Raw genomic sequence first — 22,022 nt, forward strand, 5'->3', positions numbered from 1 at the left:
ATAATAGTAATGATTGGTAGATGTCATGTGGAACAGTGGAATCAGTGCAGAGAGAGTTGTGTCATTAGATGTAACCAGTATGTATATGTTATGTTGTACTAAAAGACAGGGTGGAAATATGAACGTTTTGTCATAAACATGTGAAGGGTTTTTATTCTTTCTATTCTATTAAATCTGAAACTATGGAGATGTTGTCAGAACTTCTGCTTTTTCATTCTGAGTAACTCTTCACATTCAGCATAATAGAACAAAGAGCCTATATGATACAGATCTAGAATCAGGTTTCCCTCCCAAAATCCTAACTTTACCATTTGTGGTGGAATTCAAAACAGACTTAAGATCAGTGTCTTGTGGCAACTTCCCCCTGCACCGCCGGTCACAGAGTGCAAGACATAAGTGTCTCTCCATTTGAAGGCTGTGGTGCTGTACATTTAGTCAGGATATATGTAGGTTATATGTGAAGTATCCAAAATTGGGACCCTGTGACCCACACATACATCATATAGCATGATATAGAGTCATATCATGTAGTATATTATCACTTAGTTGAATCACATGTTTAAAACTGATGAACACTGGGAAAAAAACATGTTCAATTAGGAACTAAGGCTGGTTCAAGTCACGTGGTGACCAGTTTCCCCTTCACTGTGGTTGAACGTTTAAAAATAGTGTCACTACAGTAATCACACAGACGCAGGACAGTGCAGGGAGAAGACACAGCTACAGACTACATTATAGAGTTGAGTTTAGAAGTAGAAGTTACTGTATTTGTGTTAAGATGTCAGAGGGAGTTTATGGAAACTCAGATGGATTTGAAGACGATGAGCCTGATGCAATGAAGAACACAGACATTGATGGCCAATTATATGGCAACGTAGAGAGCTTCAAACCAGTCAAGAGATGGATTGTTGCTTCGGTAAGATACACACACACACACACACACACACACACACACACACACACACACACACACACACACACACACACACACACACACACACACACACACACACACACACACACACACACACACACACACACCACACACATCTACACACAGCCACAAATTACACACATTGAACAGGTGATATTAATATATATTGTATTGTTATAGCTTTATTTGTCCCAATCCTGGATGATACAGTAAAACACATTACCAAAGAATACTTTACTTACTTTAACAATTTGTGATTTAGTGCATTTTCAGTGGTGGAAGAGACCCTCTGGAATTGCTGCAGTGTGTCTGGGGCTGCTGTGTGTTCTCTTATTGGCTGGGATCATAGGCCTGTCTATCTACTGTAAGTTTAGTATGTTGTCACTGAGACTTAAGTAGCCTACTTAATCATCAATGGTGAGGAAATTACATTTTTAATTAACTCTTCCTTTTTACGGATGGAGTCATTGGTCATCACTACTCAACAGAGAGAGAACAGCTACAGGACGTAAACAGCCTTCTGACTAAAGAGAGAGAACAGCTACAGGACAGCAACAGCCTTCTGACTAAAGAGAGAGACCAGCTTCAGGCCAGCAACAGCCTTCTGAGTGAAGAGAGAGACCAGCTACAGGCCAGTTACAACACCCTGACCAAAGAGAGAGACCAGCTACAGACCAGTTGCATCAACATGACTGAAGAGAGAAACCAGCTACAGACCAGTTACAACAACATGACTGAAGAGAGAGATCAGCTACAGACCAGGGTTAGGTTCTATGGTGAGTGGAGTTGATTCATTTAATTTAGTACATAGAAGAGATGTAGTATATTTGTAGACTTTTGAATGCCTGCTGTTCTGATGTGTTCATCTCAGAGAAACCCTGTCTAGCTGGATGGTGGAAGTTTGGCACCAGCTGTTATTATCTCTCCTCCACAATGAACACATCTGGGGCCGGTCAGAGGGAGTGCAGAACAATGGGAGGAGAGTTGGTTATTATAAACAGCAGAGAAGAACAGGTAATAGATAATACATTATTAATACTACAATACTACAGTTTCTTTATTATCATCTACTTCTCTGATTAGTATTCAACATGTATAACCAACTGCATTGCAAATGTTCAAATCACTGTCAATTTTTTTAATACATTTCCTCTCAGAAACAAAAGTTTGCATGAAATTATATAAACTCAGCAGAAAAAGAAAAGTCCTCTCACAGTCAACTGTGTTTATTTTCAGCAAACTTATCATGTGTAAATACATATTTCTATGAACATAACAAGATTCAACAACTGAGACATAAACTGAACAAGTTCCAGAGATATGTGACTAACAGAAATGGAGTAATGTGTCCCTGAACAAAGGGGGGGTCAAAATCAAAAGTAACAGTCAGTATCTGGTGTGGCCACAAGCTGCATTAACTTCTTATGGCTGCAGGGGCAGTATTGAGTAGCTTGGATGAAAGGTGCCCAGAGGTGCCCATATTAAACTGCCTGCTCCTCAGTCCCAGTTGCTAATATATGCATATTATTATTCATATTGGATAGAAAACACTTTGAAGTTTCTAAAACTGTTTGAATGATGTCTGTGAGTATAAAATAATTCATATGGCAGGCAAAAACCTGAGAAAAAATCCAAACAGGAAGTGGGAATTATGAGGCTGGTCGATTTTCAACCAAGATCCTATTGAAATCACAGCGAGATATGCGATGTGTTGCACTTCCTACGGCTTCCACTAATGTCAAAGCTGTGGAACTTTGTCTGATGCCTCTACTGTGAAGGGGGCCGAATGAGAGGGGAATAAGTCAGGTCTGGCATGACCTGACCATGCTCTAACCATGCGCGTTCACATGAGAGGGAGCTCGTTCCATCGCTCATCTGAAGTCAATGTAATTCTCCGGTTGGAACTTATTCAAGATTTATGTTAAAAACCTTCTAAAGATTGATTCAATACATCATTTGACATGTTTCTACTGACTGTTACGTAACTTTGGACATTTCGTCAGCTTTTAGTGAACACGCTTAGGGACTTTGGATTTGTTTTCCAAACGCGCTAACAAAAGTAGCTATTTGGACATTAATGATGGACATTACCGAACAAAACGAACATTTCTTGTGGAAGTGGGAGTCCTGGGAGTGCATTCCGGCGATATCAGCAAAGGTAAGTGAAGATTTATAATGCTTTTTATGAGTTTTGTTGACTGCACAATTTGGCGGGTAACTGTATGGCTTGCTTTTGTGGCTGAACGCTGTTTTCAGATTATTGAATATTGTGTTTTGCCGTAAAGCTTTTGGAAATCTGACACAGCGGTTGCATTAAGAACAAGTGTATCTTTAATTCTATGTAAAACATGTATCTTTCACAAAGTTTATGATGAGTATTTATGTTATTTGACGTGGCTCTCTGCAATTTTCCCGGAATATTTGGGAGCATTTCTGAACATGCGCCAATGTAAACTGAGGTTTTGTATATAAATATTAACTTTATCGAACAACACATATATGTATTGTGTAACATGAAGTCCTATGAGTGTCATCTGATGAAGATCATCAAAGGTTAGTGATTCATTTTATCTCTATTTCTGCTTTTTGTGACTCCTATCTTTGCCGGGAAAATTATGTGTTTGTCTGGATTTTGCGGTGACCTAACATAATCGTTTGTGGTGCTGTCGCTGAAAAGCCTATTTGAAATCGGACACTTTGGTGGGATTAACAACAAGATTACCTTTAAAATGGTATGAGATACATGTATGTTTGAGGAATTTTAATTATGAGATTTATGTTGTTTGAATTTGGCGCCCTGCACTTTCACTGGCTGTTGTCATATCGATCCCGTTACCAGGATTTCAGCCATAAGAAGTTAAGTACTGCAGCGCATCACCTCCTCATGGACTGCACCAGATTTGCCAGTTTTTGCTGTGAAATGTTACCCCACCCTTCCACCAAGGCACCTGCAAGTTCCCTGACATTTTTGGGGGGAATGGCCCTAGCCCTCACCCTCCGATCCAACAGGTCCCAGATTTGCTCAATGGGTTAGAGATCCGGGCTCTTTGGCAGAACACAGACATTCCTGTCTTGAGGGAAATTATGCACAAAACGAGCCGTATGTGTCACGCCCTGACAATAGAGAGCTTTTTTATTTCTCTATTTGGTTAGGTCAGGTTGTGATTTGAGGTTGGCATTCTAGTTTCTATATTTCTTTGTTGGCCGGATATGGTCCCCAATCAGAGGCAGCTGACTATCGTTGTCTCTGATTGGGGATCATACTTAGGCAGCCCTTTTTCCCACCTTCAGTTGTGGGATCTTGTTCTCTGTTTAGGTTCTTAGCCTTACAGAACTGTTTTGGTGTCATCAATAAAAAGACGATGTACGCCTACCACGCTGCGCCTTGGTCCACTCCTTCTACAAACGAGAGCCGTAACAGAAGATCCCACCAACAACGGACCAAGCAGCGTGCCCCGGAGTGGAGGACATCATGAACATGGGAGGAGGTAATGGCAGGGCATGAGAGCCTGCCGTGGAAACAGGCGGAAGGAGCGAGTGAGGAACGGCGGCGATACCAGGAGTCACGGCAAGGACGGAAGCAAGAGAGGCAGCCTCCCCCAAAAATTGTGGGGGGGGCACACGGGTTGGCGAGTGCAGCGAGCGGAACGAACGGAACTAAGGGGTGAATGAGAACCAACTCCCTGTAAACACAATGAGGAGTTGGTCACGGTTCAAGTGCCACGTTTTCCGGTTCTGTGCACRGTGCCTTCAGTGCGCATCCACAGCCCGGTGCGCTCTGTGCAAGCTCCCCGCAGTTGCCGTGCTAGAGTGGGCATTCAGCCAGGACGGATTGTGCCGGCTCAGCGCTCCTGGTCTCCGGTGCGTCTCTTCAACCCAGGATATCCTGCGCAAGCTCTACGCACGGTATCCCCAGTTCACCAGCACAACCCAGTGCGGCATGTGCCAGCTCGCCGCACTTGCCGTGCTACAGGGGTATTCAGCCAGGACGCGTTGTGCCTGCTCTACGCTCTAGACCTCCAGTGCGCCTCCACGGCCTAGTATATCGTACACCGGCTATACGCACTATTCCTCCAGCGCGCCTTCTTAGCCCAGTGCGTCCTGTGCCAGCTCTCCACACTCACCGAGCTAAAGTGGGTATTTAGCCAGGACGCGTTGTGGCAGCTCCACGTACAAGGCTGCCAGTACGTCTCCTCAGTCCGGTGAGACCTGTTCCGCCTCCACGTACGAAGCCTCCAGTGATGATCCATGGCCCGAAGCCTCCATTGATGATCCATGGCACGAAGCCTCCAGTGATGATCCATGGCCCGGAGCCTGTAGTAATGATCCATGGAACGAAGCCTCCAGTGATAATCCATGCCCGGAGCCTCCAGCGACGGTCCCCCGCCTGGAGCCTGCAGCGACGGTCCGCACTCCGGAGTCTCCATCAATGGTCCTCTGTCCGGAGTCTCCAGCGACGGTCAGCAGTCCGGAGCCTCCAGCAATGATCTGCAGTCCAGTGTTTCCAGCGAGGAGCTGCAGTCCAGAGCCTCCAGCGGGGGTTCCCAGTCCAGAGCCTCCAGCGACGATCTGCAGTCCGGAGCCTCCAGCGACAATCTGCAATCCAGAGTTTCCAGCGACAAGCTGCAGTCCAGAGCCTCCAGTGGGGGTTCCCAGTCCAGAGCCTCCGGCGACGATCTGCAGTCCGGAGCCTCGAGCGGCGGTTCCCAGTCCAGAGCCTCCGGCGACGATCTGCAGTCCGGAGCCTCGAGCGGTGGTTCCCAGTCCAGAGCCTCCGGCGATGATCCACGATCCGGTTCCTCTGGCAACGATCCATGGTCCGGAGTTTCCGGCGACGATCCCACGGTCCGGTCCCACAGAAGCGGTGGGATCAGCTTACGGAGCGGGGGCTACATCCCGAACCGAAGCCACCACCGAGGATAGATGCCCACCCAGACCCTCCCCTATTGAGTCAAGTTTTGCGGCCGGAGTCCGCACCTTCTTGGGGAGGGGGGTACTGTCACGCCATGACTATAGAGAGCCTTTTTATTTCTCTATTTGGTTAGGTTGGGGTGGGCATTCTAGTTTCTATATTTCTTTGTTGGCCGGGAATGGTTCCCAATCAGAGGCAGCTGACTATCGTTGTCTCTGATTGGGGATCATACTTAGGCAGCCCTTTTTCCCACCTTCAGTTGTGGGATCTTGTTTTCTGTATAGTTTCTTAGCATTACAGAACTGTGCGCTTTCGTTATTTTGTCTTTGTTGTTTTGTTTTGGTGTCATCAATAAAAAGACGATGTACGGCTACCACGCTGCGCCTTGGTCCACTCCTTCTACAAACGAGAGCCGTAACAGTATGGCTGGTGGCATTGTCATGCTGGAGGGTCATATCAGGATGAGCCTGCAGGAAGGGTACCACATGAGGGAGGAGGATGTCTTCCCTGTAACGCACAGCGTTGAGATTGCCTGCAATGACAACATGCTCAGTCCGATGATGCTGTGACACACCGCCTCAGACCCTCCATCTTCAAATCGATCCCAGTCCAGAGTACAGGCCTCAGTGTAGGTTCATTCCTTCGACGATAAACGCAAATCCGATCATCAACCCTGGTGAGAAAAAAATGTGACTCGTCAGTGAAGAGCACTTTTTGCCAGTCCTGTCTGGTCCAGCGACGGTGGCGACGTTAATGCCGATGATGTCTGGAGAGGATCTGCCTTACAACAGGCCTACAAGCCCTCAGTCCAGCCTCTCTCAGCCTATTGCGGACAGTCTGAGCACTGATAGAGGGATTGTGCGTTCCTGGTGTAACTCGGGCAMTTATTGTTGCCATCCTGTACCTGTCCTGCAGGTGTGATGTTCCGATGTACCGATCCTGTGCAGGTGTTGTTACACGTGGTCTGCCACTGCGAGGACGATCAGCTGTCTGTCCTATGCGTTGAAGAAATATATAAATTATATTTTACACATAATTTAGAAGATTTTTTTTCTAATAAATAATTGTATATGAAAACAAACAATTAAATGTTGACCTCCATCCCTATATTGTCATAGAAATCACAATGAAACCTGCAGTGGAACCAGTGCTGTCAGTCACAGCACACCCATGGCACATCGGACTCACACTCCTGTGGGGAGCTTGCAAGCAGATAACGCTCTCAGCAGCGAGCACTGCAGGTGGTGTCTTGTTTTATAAAAAATTATAATTAAATTGATTAACATGGTTTGCAAATGTAGAAGTACTGCAGCAATACTAGTAATTGACACAACTGAGAGAGAAAAACAACCAGATGATGAAGTACCTGAGGGTGGAGCCATGGGTGGAGTGACAGAGGTGGCTGCTGGAGCTGTTCTCTTCCTTTTCTGTGCTGCAGAGAGAAACAGTCGTGTCAGACAGAGCATGTTTCATGAAAACAATTTTCTACTTTTTACATCAATACCTCTGGAGGAAGCTGCAGAAGTTTCGGAGGAGGTAGACATGCCTTGAGAGCTGGTGCTATGGACTGTAGATATGTAAAGAGAAACATTTAAAACATTGCAGTTTAAAAAAAACATAAACAGTCATTTTTTCATAATTGAGCATGCGTTCATGGAGGTGGCTGTATTAAAATTACAGGGGGCAGGGACACCAGACAAGGCTGCTGTGGTGGTGTGACTAGAGGAGATGGAGGAAGTAATTGGTCCAGAGGAGGCKGCTTCAGTGGTGACAGACAGGGGGGTGGTGTGCATCGTGGTGGTGGATGAAACCGCTGACAATGGCTTGGAGGAGCTTGTGTTTGTGGTGGTGGGGTTGAAGGACCGACAGTGGTGTGGCTGAGAGAACAGGCACGTGGTCTACTTCGGCAGCAAGAGGCTCCAGCGGCTCCTACAGGTGTTATACACTGGGAGGCACTGGCGGTGGTGACGCAGCTGTCAGGAGGGATTCCTGTGAGGCGTCCAGCAGAGGCGATGGTATCAATGGTCTCATGCATAGCAGCCCTCTCCTGTGCCCTCTGTGTTCTGAGGGGTGCCCGATGCCCTTTCTCCTCTGCCTCGGCCCTCTCCTTCTCACCCCTCTCCTGCCACTGGCATGTGTGTTCCTCCCCGGTGAGGCATGCGGCAACAACTGGGAGTCTTCTGTATCGGTATAGCCGATACTTCAGGACAGTTAGGATGTGCCCCAGGTCCTTCGCTATCAGCCCCTCTATTAAGGGGTGCTCTTCTAGGGCTAGGGCTGGGACTGGAGCAGGGGCTGGGGGTCCTCCTGTGGTCGCTGGGGAGGAGGTGCTGGTGGACGAKACAGTGCTGCTATTCAAGGAGAGGCGGTGGTGGGACCCGGTAGGGACCAAGACGGCATTAGACGGGACCTTTCAATGGCTGAAGGGTCAAAAAGGAAGAGGCCACATTTCTTAAACCCTTCCACCACATAGCGCATGTCCTTGCAGCGCTGGGACGGGTAGCGGAATACTCTGGCAAATTCTGATTTGTTTACCATGTAGGAGTGGTCAACATGGCTGAGMTCTCCAGCTACCTTGGAGAACTCAGCCTTTAAAAAGCCAGACTATGCCACGTCCAGAGGCTACAGGGCATAGGTGCAGTGTGGTGGAAGACAAAGAAGTCTTCCCTTAGTGCTGACGCCATCACCTCCGGGTCCACGTGGATCTTGTGCCCATCGAAGAGAAGAAGGAGAGGGCGCTCTTTCACTGTATGCTTATTGAAGTACTCAGACCACTTCTTTAACAGGTCCCCGTCAATGTAGCCACTCTTTTACCGTCCAAAATACTGCCTCTATGTAGGTGTTGTAAGATGAAACACAGCATACAGTGATAGGTGTCAAAAAGTGCATGGTTCAAAGTAGAAATGACCCCGTCAGACGACAATTTACCGTATCAAAAACAATTTTGTTACGGTAAAGCTTGACAATGTTCAGCTGTTTTTGTGAAATGTATTATCTTACACTTAAACTCATTTATTCTTTGGTTACTAAGCAGTTTTATCAACATTTAGTGACCAATCTAGCAATATTAGCAATGCCGTTAGCTATATTTCAGAGATAAAAAGTTTACAACATACAGTCTCCCTCAAAATGTGTATATATATATATATACTGTATATAGTACTTTTTTGAAAACTCTCATAACCTAACTCAACTTTAATAAATTGTAATGAAAATCAGTGGTCAGCTAGCTAGAAGGGTGTATTTAGTCGCAAAACTTACCGTTATCTTCTTCAAGTCCATTTAAGTTTTCAGCTCGAGGTGTCTGAAATTGGGGGGAAATTGGGGGGAAATTAGCTACAGTACAGTAGTACTACTACTACTGCTATTATGCCATTACTATTATACTACTACTATCATGATATTTTGGGAATGTGTACTTTTACTTTCTACTTACTTTTCCAGCAGTGGTGGAAAAAGTACCCAATTGTCAAAGTAAAGATACCTTAATAGAAAAGGACTGAAAAAAAAGTGAAAGTCACCCAGTAAAATACTACTTGGGTAACAGTCTAAAAGTATTTGATTTTAAATATACTTAAGTATCAAAAGTAAAAGTCTAAATGATTTCAAATTCCTTATAAAGCAAACCGAACAGCATAATTGTCTTGTTTTTTTTATTTACGGATAACCATGGGCATGCTCCAACACCCAGACATCATTTACAAACAAAGCCTGTGTTTAGTGAGTCTGACAAATCACAGGCAGTAGGGATGACCATGGATGTCCTCTTGATAAGTGTGTGAATCAGACACATTTCTTGTCCTGCTAAGCATTCAAAATGTAACGAGTACTTTTGGGTGTCAGGGAAAATTTCTGGAGTAAAAAGTATATAATTATCTTCAGGAATATTGTGAAGTAAAAGTACTATTATACTACTACTGTTATACCACTACTATGATAATAATACTATTATACTACCACTATTATACTACTACTACTACTACTATCATACTACTACTATTATGTATGTCTTTGCCGTGGAGATCAAATAATGGCCATTGTTTTTCTTCCAAATTTATATTATAGATATTCATTCATGAATTTAAGAAGAATGTCTGGATTGGTACTTATAAAAAAGACGGAATCTGGGAGTGGGTTAACAACACACCATTTACACCTACGTGAGTGATTGACAGTTCTGAATTTCTTTTACTATCTGTTTCTCTGTTGTTGCAATGATCATTTTTACAGTTTGATAACTTCATCTCCAGCCAGCTCTCTCTCTCTCTCTGTCTCTCTCTCTGTCTCTCTCTCTCTCTCAAATGGTAGCAGTAAAGCCTGGTGACGAGGTTAACGGACTGATTCTCTATGATGTTTCAACTCTGATTCACTGTGTGGTTTATAGGTATTGGATGGAAGGGGAACCTAATAACCTCAATGACAAGGCTTGTGTTGAGATCTCACAGACAGCAACAGACCCATTGAAGAGCTGGAAGGATGGACCGTGTATTCCAAAACACTGGGTCTGTGAGAAACCAATCACACCGTAATTATTGGTTATCCCTGTGATAGGCTTAAGATGCTTTTGTCTCTCTCTCTCTCTCTCTCTCTCTCTCTCTCTCTCTCTCTCTCTCGTTCTCTCTCTCTCTCTCTCTCTCTCTCTCTCTCTCTCTCTCTCTCTCTCTCTCTCTCTCTCTCTCTCTTTCTCCTCTCTCTCTGTCTCTGTCTCTGTCTCTGTCTCTGTCTCTGTCTCTGTCTCTGTCTCTGTCTCTGTCTGTCTCTCTCTCTGTCTCTGTCTCTGTCTCTGTCTGTCTCTCTCTCTGTCTCTGTCTCTGTCTCTGTCTCTGTCTCTGTCTCTTGTTGTTTACTGGTAAGTGATGATGTCTAGTAGTTATCATGTTGATGGTCATACTGAATGGTTAATGATGATGACTAGTAGTTATCATGTTGATGGTCATACTGAATGGTTAAGTGATGATTTAGTAGCTATCATGGTGATGGTCATGATTGAATGGTTATGTGGTGATGACTAGTAGTTATCATGTTGATGGCATACTTATGGTTAAGTGATGATGACAAGTAGTTATCATGTTGATGTCATGATGACTGGTTAAGTGTGATGTCTAGTAGTTATCATATTGATGGTTATGATGAATGGTTAAGTGATGATATTTAGTAGCTATCACGTTGATGGCCATGATGAATGGTTAAGTGATGATGGCTATTAAACTCAGAAAAAAATTTACGTCCCCTTTTCCGAACCCTATCTTTCAAAGATTAAACCAAATAACTTCAGATCTTCATTGTAAACGGTTTAAACACTGTTTCCCATGCTTGTTCAATGAACCATTAATAATTAATGGAAATGCACCTGTGGAACGGTCGTTACGACACTTACGCTTACAGATTGCAGGCAATTAAGGTCACAGTTATGAAAACTTAGGACACTAAAGAGGCCTTTCTACTGACTGAAAAACACCAAAAGAAATATGCCCATCGTCCCTGCTCATCTGTGTGAACGTGCCTTAGACATGCTGCAAGGAGGCATGAGGACTGCAGATGTGGCCAGGGCAATAAATTGCAATGTCCGTACTGTGAGATGCTTAAGATAGCTGATTGTCCTCACCGTAGCAGACCACGTGTAACAACACCTGTACAGGATCGGTACATCTGAACATCACAACTGCTGGACAGGTACAGTATGGCAACAATAACTGCCTGAGTTACACCAGAAACGCACAATCCCTCCATCAGTGCTCAGACTGTCCACAATAGGCTTTGAGAGGCTGGACCGAGGGCTTGTAGGCCTGTTGTAAGGCAGGTCTTCACCAGACATCACCGGCAACAACGTTGCCTATGGGCACAAACCCACCGTCGCTGGACCAGACAGGACTGGCAAAAAGTGCTCTTCACTGACGAGTCACTTTTCTTTCTCACCAGGGGTGATGATCGGATTTACGTTTATCGTCGAAGGAATGAGCGTACACCGAGGCTTGTACTCTAGAGCAGGATCGATTTGGAGGTGGAGGGTCTGGGGCGGTATGTCACAGCATCATCGGACTGAGCTTGTTGTCATTGCAGACAATCTCAGCGTTGTGCGTTACAGGGAAGACATCCTCCTCCCTCATGTTGTACCCTTCCTGCAGGCTCATCCTGACATGACCCTACAGCATGACATAGCCAACAGCCATACTGCTCGTTCTGTGCGTGATTTCCTACAAGACAGGAATGTCAGTGTTCTGCCATGGCCAGCGAAGAGCCCGGATCCCAATCCCATTGAGCATGTCTGGGACCTGTTGGATCGGAGGGTGAGGGCTAGGGCCATTCCCACCAGAAATGTCTGGGAATTTGCAGGTGCCTTAGTGGAAGAGTGGGGTAACATCTCACAGCAAGAACTGGCAAATCTGGTGCAGTCCACGAGGAGGAGATGCACTGCAGTACTTAATGCAGCTGGTGGCCACACCAGATACTGACTGTTACTTTTGATTCTGACTCCCCCTTTGTTCAGGGACACATTATTCCATGTCTGTGGAACTTGTTCAGTTTATGTCTCAGTTGTTGAATCTTATGTTCATACAAATATTTACACATTTTAAGTTTGCTGAAAATAATTGCAGTTGACGTTTTTTTTGCTGAGTTTAGTGATCATGTGTATAGTCATGCGTTAGTGATCATGTGTTTAGTCATGCTGAATGGTTAAGTGATGATGGTAATAGTTATCATGTGATGGTTGGATACAGTGCTGAATGGTTAAGTGATGATGTCTAGTAGTTATTCATGTTGAGTTGGATACAGTGCTGAATGGTTAAGTGATGATGTCTAGTAGTTATCATGTTGATGTTGGATCAGTGCTGAATGGTAAGTGATGATTTCTAGTAGTTATCATGTTGATGGTTGGATACAGTGCTGAATGGTTAAGTGATGATGGCTAGTAGTTATCATGTTGATGGTTGGATACAGTGCTGAATGGTTAAGTGATGATTCTAGTAGTTATCATTGATGGTTGGATACAGTGCTGAATGGTTAAGTGTAGATTTCTAGTAGTTATCATGTGATGGTTGGATACAGTGCTGAATGGTTAAGTGATGATGGCTAGTGTTATCATGTTGATGGTTGGATACAGTGCTGAATGGTTAAGTGATGATTTCTAGTAGTTATCATGTTGATGGTTGGATACAGTGCTGAATGGGTTAAGTGATGATTCTAGTAGTTATCATGTTGATGGTTGGATACAGTGCTGAATGTTAAGTGTGATTTCTAGTAGTTATCATGTTGATGGTTGGAATACAGTGCTGAATGGTTAAGTGAGATTTCTAGTAGTTGTTATCATGTTGATGGTTGGATACAGTGCTGAATGGTTAAGTGAGATCTAGTAGTTATCATATTGATGTGTGGATACAGTGCTGATATGGTTTAAGTGATGATTCTCGTAAGTTATCATGTTGATGGTTATGCAGTGGTTAAGTGATGATTTAGAAGGATTAAGTGTCAATGTTGAATGTTTAAGTGATATTTCTAGTAGTTATCATGTTGATGGTTGGATACATGCTGTGAATGTTAAGTGTGATTTCTAAGTTAGTTATCATGTTGATGGTTGGATACAGTGCTGAATGGTTAAGTGATGATTTTTAGTAGTTATCATGTTGATGGTTGAGTGAGCTCACCTCCCACAGTCACTTGAATGGGTAAGGATGATTTTAGTACGTTATCCATTGTTTGATATGGTTTTGGCATGTACACTCGCGCAAGTTTACTGACCACTCGGTGTTTAAAAGTATATGAATGATGTTTAGTAGGTTATCATGGTTTGTGGTATTTGCATATTATACTCTCACATGTTCTAATGTGTTTAACGTGAATTGAAATCTCTTCCTAGTAGGAATTATACAATTAGATGCTATGTAAAATGTGTTGAGCATTACAGTGACTTGTATTTTTTTAATCGGTTAAATTTGAATATAGTGATTGTACTAGTAGTTATTTAAGATGTGATGGTGCGAATTAAACAAGTGAGCCTACGACATTGGTTGATAGTGTTGATGTAATGTCTTGCTAGATTAGTGCAGATGTTTGGCATGTGTAGCGCATACACGCACAGTGCTCCTGAAATGGCGTAATATAAGTCTCATGGATGGCTTAAAGAATAAAGTGCTGAATGGTTAAGTGATGATGTTTAGTAGTTATCATGTTGATGGTTGGATACAGTGCTGAATGGTTAAGTTATGATGTCTAGTAGTTATCATGTTGATGGTTGGATACAGTGCTGAAATGTAAGTGATAATTCCACCTAGTGGTTAAAGTGAGATATCAACTCACCACAGAGGTAAAATKGTGGTATTACAGACTTGCCAWRGGCTRTTTCTKAATGAATCCATRCTCCTCGCATCCTTCCTCCTCTGCTCCTCAAAACACATTGGATAATATGGTCCAAGAGGAGTGACCTTGGACTTTCTCCTCTAATAGTGTTGTGAAGGAGGAGAGGAGACAGGAGAAAAATCTAGGAAAGACTAATTGAGATAGAGCCTTAGTGTCAGAGAGAGACATAGAGAAAGAAGAAAATTAAGAGAATAAAAACAAAAAAACAAAAACATTAAATTGTTTTAGATTTAGAGGATAGTATGTAGACATGCAATCAGTAAAATGCTTATATTAATAGTTTTTATTAGTATGTAAGTCGCTCTGGATGAGGGCTTCTGTTAAATGACAAAAATGTACATTTAATGTAATTTGCCATAGGCTTATGCTTGTTTTTTTATTTATATCTAGATTTTTTTTTGCATATTAAATTATTTGCATAAATGGTTTTTATCACAACAACAAAGTAAAGTAATAAAGGAACAATGTCCTCTAACCAGCTTTCTGATGGAATGTGATTATTGGGATTATGTGGGATTATTAAAAAGTATCGTTTGCAGTTGGACACACACAGAAAGCAGAACAGTACTGAGAGGGCACGCCCGAATGAATGCATGAGCACACGCACAAGTCTGAAGTTCCCCTTTTACAACCTCTGAGAAAGATGCAAACATCGATTCATAGATCATATTAGTTTATAACGGAGGAAACATTCTTGTTCATGAGTCTCAGCTTTCAATAGAGTGGTTATAATAGTTTATAATGTAGGAAACCATCGTTTCTTTTAGAGTCTCAGCTTCAATAGAGTGGTTATATAGTTTTATAATGTAGGAAACCATCGTGTCTTTAGAGTCTCAGCTTCAATAGAGTGGTTATAATAGTTTATAATGTAGGAAACCATCGTGTTCTTTAGAGTCTCAGCTTCAATAGAGTGGTTATAATAGTTTATAATGTAGGAAACCATCATGTTCTTTAGAGTCTCAGCTTCAATAGAGTGGTTATAATAGTTTATAATGTAGGAAACCATCGTGTTCTTTAAGAGTCTCAGCTTTCATATAGTGGTTATAATAGTTGATAGTTGTTTTTGTGAGAAAGCTGATTTTGAGACGTATCATGGTCTGAAAACACCCCTCTAACTCTGCCACGTTTCACCAGAGATGTGGAATGTGATATTGGCGGATGAGATGGATTGAGACGCAGCCCATTCAAAAAAACACAGATCTCTAGTTAAAACAATCAGATTTTGATGGGGATTTCTTATTATGTTAATTGATTTTGGCGGGGCATGACCATTGTAGTCAAAGGGTTAAGTAATGAAGGACAATGTCCTAGCAGGTCTAACAGCTTCCTGCTTAAATGTGATTGGATCGTTAAAACAGTGTGATTCAGTTGACACACACACACACACACACACACAACACACACAACACACACACACACACACACACACACACAACACACACACACACACACACCACACACACACACCACAACACACACACAAAAAACACAACACACACACACACACACACACACAAACAACATACAAAGTCCCTTTTAAACATATGAGAAAGATGCAGAATTAGATTTCCAACACACACTTCTGAATAACATTGTAGATGTAAAAATGGCCCCTATAAATAGGTTGCTGGCCACAGAGTCAACCCATAATGTGACCTCAGTTTGAAGGCTGGGGTGTCAAAGCCTCAGTAATGCTATATGATCATATGTGCAAATTCACTGAGTCCAGTCTTTTATCTATAAATATAATTACTTCAATTCTATCTTGAATCATACTGAATGTTTCAAACAGATGTGCACGGTGGAACACAAAATGTTTCCATTAAAACAGTGTGATCTGGACACACACAGAGGGCAGAACAGTACTGAGAGGGCACACCTACACACACATCACACACACACACACAATGATGCTAATGAATTGTGATAATGACTCACAGCCTTCACTAAACAAGGGACAACGTGTAGGTGACCAATGAAAACACAATGCACCAGTGGACCTGTCTACTACGTACCCACACACTCATCATGGTGTCTATCTGCTGTGTGTCTCTTCCTGGAGGTTGCTGTCTACTACATACCCACACACTCATCATGGTGTCTATCTGCTGTTGTGTCTCTTCCTGGAGGTTGCTGTCTGCTACATACCCACACACTCATCATGGTGTCTATCTGCTGTTTGTGTCTCTTCTGGAGGTTGCTGTCTACTACATACCCACACACTCATCATGGTGTCTATCTGCTGTTGTGTCTCTTCCTGGAGGTTGCTGTCTACTACATACCCACACACTCCTCATGGTGTCCATCTGCTGTTGTGTCTCTTGCTGGAGGTTGCTGTTCTACTACATACCCACACAGTCATCATGGTGTCTATCTTCTGTGTGTCTCTTCCTGGAGGTTGCTGTCTGCTACATACCCACACACTCATCATGGTGTCTATCTATGTTGTGTCTCTTCCTGGAGGTTGCTGTCTGCTACATACCCACACACTCATCATGGTGTCTATCTGCTGTTGTGTCTCTTCCTGGAGGTTGCTGTCTGCTACATACCCACACACTCATCATGGTGTCTATCTGCTGTTGTGTCTCTTCCTGGAGGTTGCTGTCTGCTCAAACCACTGGTTAAGGTGTGAAGTCCTCCCTACACCTTAACACTGTACGTTCTCAGACACAACAGACTGTAAACTAAAGCAGCTGTTTAACAGGATATAAAACATAATATACTGTCTGTTCTACTGTGTGCAGATCCATAATTTACCAAAGTATATTTTAAGGTAGTAATTAGAATTAGCCTTTATATGGAGCAGTCTGAGGAGATTATGCTAATGTAGATTTTGCCAGAATAACAACCTATCCCTTAACGTAGCCAGACTAAGGAGATGATTGTGGACTACAGGACAAGGAAGACTGAGCACGCCCCCATTCTCATCGACGGGGCTGTAGTGGAGCAGGTTGAGAGCTTCAAGTTCCTCGGTGTCCACATCAACAACAAATAGAATGGTCCATACACACCAAGACAATCGTGAAGAGGGCACAACAAAACCTATTCCCCCCAAGGAAACTAAAAAGATTTGTCATGGGTCCTGAGGTCCTCAAAAGGTTCTACAGCTGCAACATCGAGAGCATCCTGACTGGTTGCATCACTGCCTGGTACGGCAATTGCTCGGCCTCTGACCGCAAGGCACTACAAAGGGTAGTGCGTACGGCCCAGTACATCACTGAGGTTAAGGTGCCTGCCTTCCAGGACCTCTACACCCGGCGGTGTCAGAGGAAGGCCCTAAAAATTGTCAAAGTCCCCAGCCACCCCAGTCATAGACTGTTCTCTCTACTACCGCATGGCAAGCGGTACCGGAGTGCCAAGTCTAGGACAAAAAGGCTTCTCAACAGTTTTTACCCACAAGCCATAAGATTCCTGAACAGATAACCAAATGGTTTCCCGGACTATTTGCATTGTGTCCCTGCCCAACCCTCTTTTTACGCTGCTGCTACTCTCTGTGTATCACATATGCATAGTCACTTGAACTATACATTCATGTACATACTACCTCAATTGGGCCGACCAACCAGTGCTCCAGCACATTGGCTAATCTGCATTGTGTTCCGCCACCCACCAATCCTGACAACCCCTCTTTTACGCTACTGCTACTCTCTGTTCATCATATAGTCACTTTAACCATATCTACATGTACATACTACCTCAATCAGCCTGGTTAACCGGTGTCTGTATGTAGCCTCGCTACATTTATAGCCTCGCTACTGTATATAGCCTGTCTTTTTACTGTTGTTTTATTTCTTTACTTAGCTATTGTTCACCTAACACCTTTTTTGCACTATTGGTTAGAGCCTATAAGTAAGCATTTCACTGTAAGGTCTACAGCGGTTGTATTCGGCGCACGTGACAAATACACTTTGATTTGATTTGAGGAAGAGCTGTGGACAGGATACTGTGAACTGGAGCATAAATAAACAACCTGAATCTCAGAACACTGGTAAATACACTGTAGTCATAGAGACACACACGTGGAAATCTAAACTAATAGTTATTATTCTTCCAATTGCCGCATAAACAATTTACCTCATGTTAATGTGATGAGGTTGGCTGATGCCCCATGCTCCAAGGCTTCAAAATAAAAACTGAGTAAAATAAACTGTAACAAACAGATTATTAATATTCAAAAACAGAACACAATGTGTCTTCCACATGAAGGTACCTTAATTCACAAGGAATACTTTTGAAATGACATACTTATGGAAATGAATACATAAAATGCTAAATACTACAGCTCCTAAATGAAAGGTTGTTCCTTTAAGACTAGAAGTTAAATGTTCTGAAATGATGTCTTCTAACTGCAGAAACATACATTATTATGTTCATAAAGTCCTACGTAACTCGCAACTGTGTATTTCCAACCTGGTCTCATAGCATTTTGTATTATACTGTACGTAAATCTGAGACACACCATTTAGTATGACATGTTACCTTTCATATGGTATGTGTCAATTTGTGGATAAGCATCATCCAAATTGTTTCATATGTTACGAATTACAATGTGTATGATATGTTACAAATTACAATGTGTATGATATGTTACGAATTAGCAAAACGTACAATATGTTATGAATTTTCTAAACATATAATATGTCCTGAATTCTACTAACACTAGCTAGCTGGCTAACGTTAGCGAGGCTAGGGATTAACTGTAACTGGTCACTATATTTCCTGTTGCTGTGAGAAGCTGTATCTTTAACAACCACAAGTCCCCCTCAACAGGAGGAGAGATGGGGTGAGAAACACCACTTTAAATACAGCTATTCTTCCTCCATTTACAGATGATACAACAGAGATGCTTCATACTTTGGGATTATATGAGGCGAATTATATTTTACACTTAAGTCAAATTTAGACAGTCAATCATTGGTGCCAATGGGAAACTAAGTGAAACTTTGAATTAAAGGGTTACTTCAGGATTTTGGCCCTTTATCTACTTCCCCAGAGACAGATGAGCTTATGCATAACATTTTTATGACTGTGTCCAATATGAAGGAAGTTAGAGGTAGTTTTGTGAGCCAATGCTAACTACAGGTAGCCTGGTGACTAGAGGTGAATGGCAAGCTAGCAGATACCCAGGAAATCAGCTCCTATTGATTTTCATTTTGGAAATCTGTTCCCAAGTATACCAGAGAGAAAAACACCAATGTAAGCAAGGTTTGAAAATATGAAGTTATCTGACTGTTTTTAACCCTGTAGGTGCTGGTATTAACCATGATATCTGACTGTTTTAACCCTGTAGGTTCTGGTATTAACCATGATATCTGACTGTTTTTAACCCTGTAAAGTGCTGGTATTAACCATGATATCTGACTGTTTTTAACCCTGTAGGTACTGGTATTAACCATGATATCTGACTGTTTTTAACCCTATAAGTGCTGGTTTTAACCATGATATCTGACTGTTTATAACCCTGTAAATGCTGGTATTAACCATGATATAATGACTGTTTTTAACACTGTAGGTACTGGTATTAACCATGATATCTAACTGTTGTTAACTCTTTAGGTACTGGTATTAACCATGATATCTGACTGTTGTTAACCCTGTAAGTGCTGGTATTAACCATGATATCTGACTTTTTTTAACCCTGTAGGTACTGGTATTAACCATGATATCTTACTGTTGTTAACCCTGTTGGTACTGGTATTAACCATGGTATCTGACTGTTGTTAACCCTGTAGGTACTGGTATTAACCATGATATCTGACTGTTATTAACCCTGTAGGTACTGGTATTAACCATGATATCTGACTGTTTTTAACCCTGTTGGTACTGGTATTAACCATGATATCTGACTGTTTTTAACCCTGTAGGTACTGGTATTAACCATGATATCTAACTGTTTTTAACCCTTTAGGTACTGGTATACCAAACAGCCTGATAATGCAGGTTCTACTGGGGAAGACTGTGCTGAGATACACAAAGATCAGAATCCTCTAAAGGCATGGAATGACTTGTCATGTGATAGCAAACTCAACTGGATTTGTGAGAAAGCATTTCAACATCACCATGACAACATGATGTAACACATACAGCAACCTACAGTTCTTTCTCTCTGTGTCTCAAACCAACTCACATGTTGTATTTCTTTGTATTAACATATTAATAAAAGCCTTACTTATTTCCTGACATAACTTCCTGTGTACGAGTCAACATGAAGTACATTTGATTTTGTCAACACTCTGCATGCAGTGCATTTCACCATTTCCAGATAAAATGCAATATTCTTACTTGCTACAGATATTTACAAGCTCCAATTTAGACCTGGTGATAACATTCTCAACAGTACCAAACCACCATTACATACACTGTATAGGAGTTGACTGTGTCACTAATCAATGAAGAGAGAGATAGCAGGCATCATTGCATCACCCTATGCCGGGCAAAGGGACCCTCAACAGTTCTATGGCGGTGGGCCCCAGAGCCAAAAAAAAATGACCCTGTGGACTGCAGTGCACCTGCTGTTCAAAGTAGTTAGAACGTGGTAGAGGACAGGGCAGGCAACATGAGTGTGTGTCTGGCTCAGTGAAGGACTCTGTTGGGGTAGTTTTGAGCTCTACAACCCAGGGCCCGCGTTTCCCAAAAGCATCTTGGAAACTACTACACCACCCAGTCTCTGTCACCAACACTACAGCTGTACCTGTAGTTGTACTACATCCACCCAGGTCTCTGTCACCAACACAACAGCTGTACCTGTAGTTAGTACTAATCCACCCAGGTCTCTGTCACCAACACTACAAGCTGTACCTGTAGTTAGTACTACATCCACCCAGGTCCTGTCACCACAACAAAGCTGTACCTGTAGTTAGTACTACATCCACCCAGGTCTCTGTCACCAACTACTAAGCTGTCCTGTATTAGTACTACATCCACCCAGGTCTCTGTCACCAACACTACAGCTGTACCTGTAGTTAGTACTACATCCACCCAGGTCTCTGTCACCAACACAACAGCTGTACCTGTAGTTAGTACTAACTCCACCCAGGTCTCTGTCACCAACACTACAGCTGTACCTGAAGTTAGTACTACATCACCCAGGTCTCTGTCACCAACACTACAGTGTACCTGTATTAGTACTACATCCACCCAGGTCTCTGTCACCAACACTACAGCTGTACCTGTATTAGTACTACATCCACCCAGGTCTCTGTCACCAAACACTACAGCTGTACCTGTAGTTAGTACTACATCCACCCAGGTCTCTGTCACCAACACTACAGCTGTACCTGTAGTTAGTATTCATCCACCCAGGTCTCTGTCACCAACACTACAGCTGTACCTGTACTTAGTACTACATCACCCAGGTCTCTGTCACCAACACTACAGCTGTACCTGTAGTTAGTACTACAATCCACCCAGGTCTCTGTCACCAACACTACAGCTGTACCTGTAAGTTAGTACTACATCCACCAGGTCTCTGTCACCACACCTACAGCTGTACCTGTAGTTAGTACTACATCCCCCAGGTCTCTGACACAACACTACAGCTGTACCTGTAGTTAGTACTACATCCACCCAGGTCTCTGTCACCAACACTACAGCTGTACCTGTAGTTAGTACTACATCCACCCAGGTCTCTGTCACCAACACTACAGCTGTACCTGTAGTTAGTACTACATCACCCAGGTCTCTGTCACCAACACTACAGCTGTACCTGTAGTTAGTACTACATCACCCAGGTCTCTGTCACCAACACTACAGCTGTACCTGTAGTTAGTACTACATCCACCAGGTCTCTGTCACCAACACATACAGCTGTACCTGTAGTTA

General features: G+C 42.9%; 1 protein-coding gene and 1 long non-coding RNA gene across 2 annotated transcripts in view; both read left to right on the forward strand.

Annotated features, from left to right (window-relative positions):
- LOC112072112 (CD209 antigen-like protein C) overlaps positions 1-22,022 on the forward strand; it is a 166,535-nt gene that overhangs the window by 131,260 nt on the left and 13,253 nt on the right. The gene's annotated exons all lie outside the window — the stretch shown is intronic.
- On the forward strand, positions 1,405-10,505 carry LOC139024733 (uncharacterized). The gene is made up of 4 exons (XR_011476085.1): positions 1,405-1,710; positions 1,806-1,948; positions 9,912-10,006; positions 10,231-10,505. It is a non-coding gene; the product is annotated as an uncharacterized lncRNA (long non-coding RNA).

Source organism: Salvelinus sp. IW2-2015, unplaced genomic scaffold, assembly GCF_002910315.2.
Source record: "Salvelinus sp. IW2-2015 unplaced genomic scaffold, ASM291031v2 Un_scaffold1826, whole genome shotgun sequence".
Classification (NCBI taxonomy): Eukaryota; Metazoa; Chordata; class Actinopteri; order Salmoniformes; family Salmonidae; genus Salvelinus; species Salvelinus sp. IW2-2015.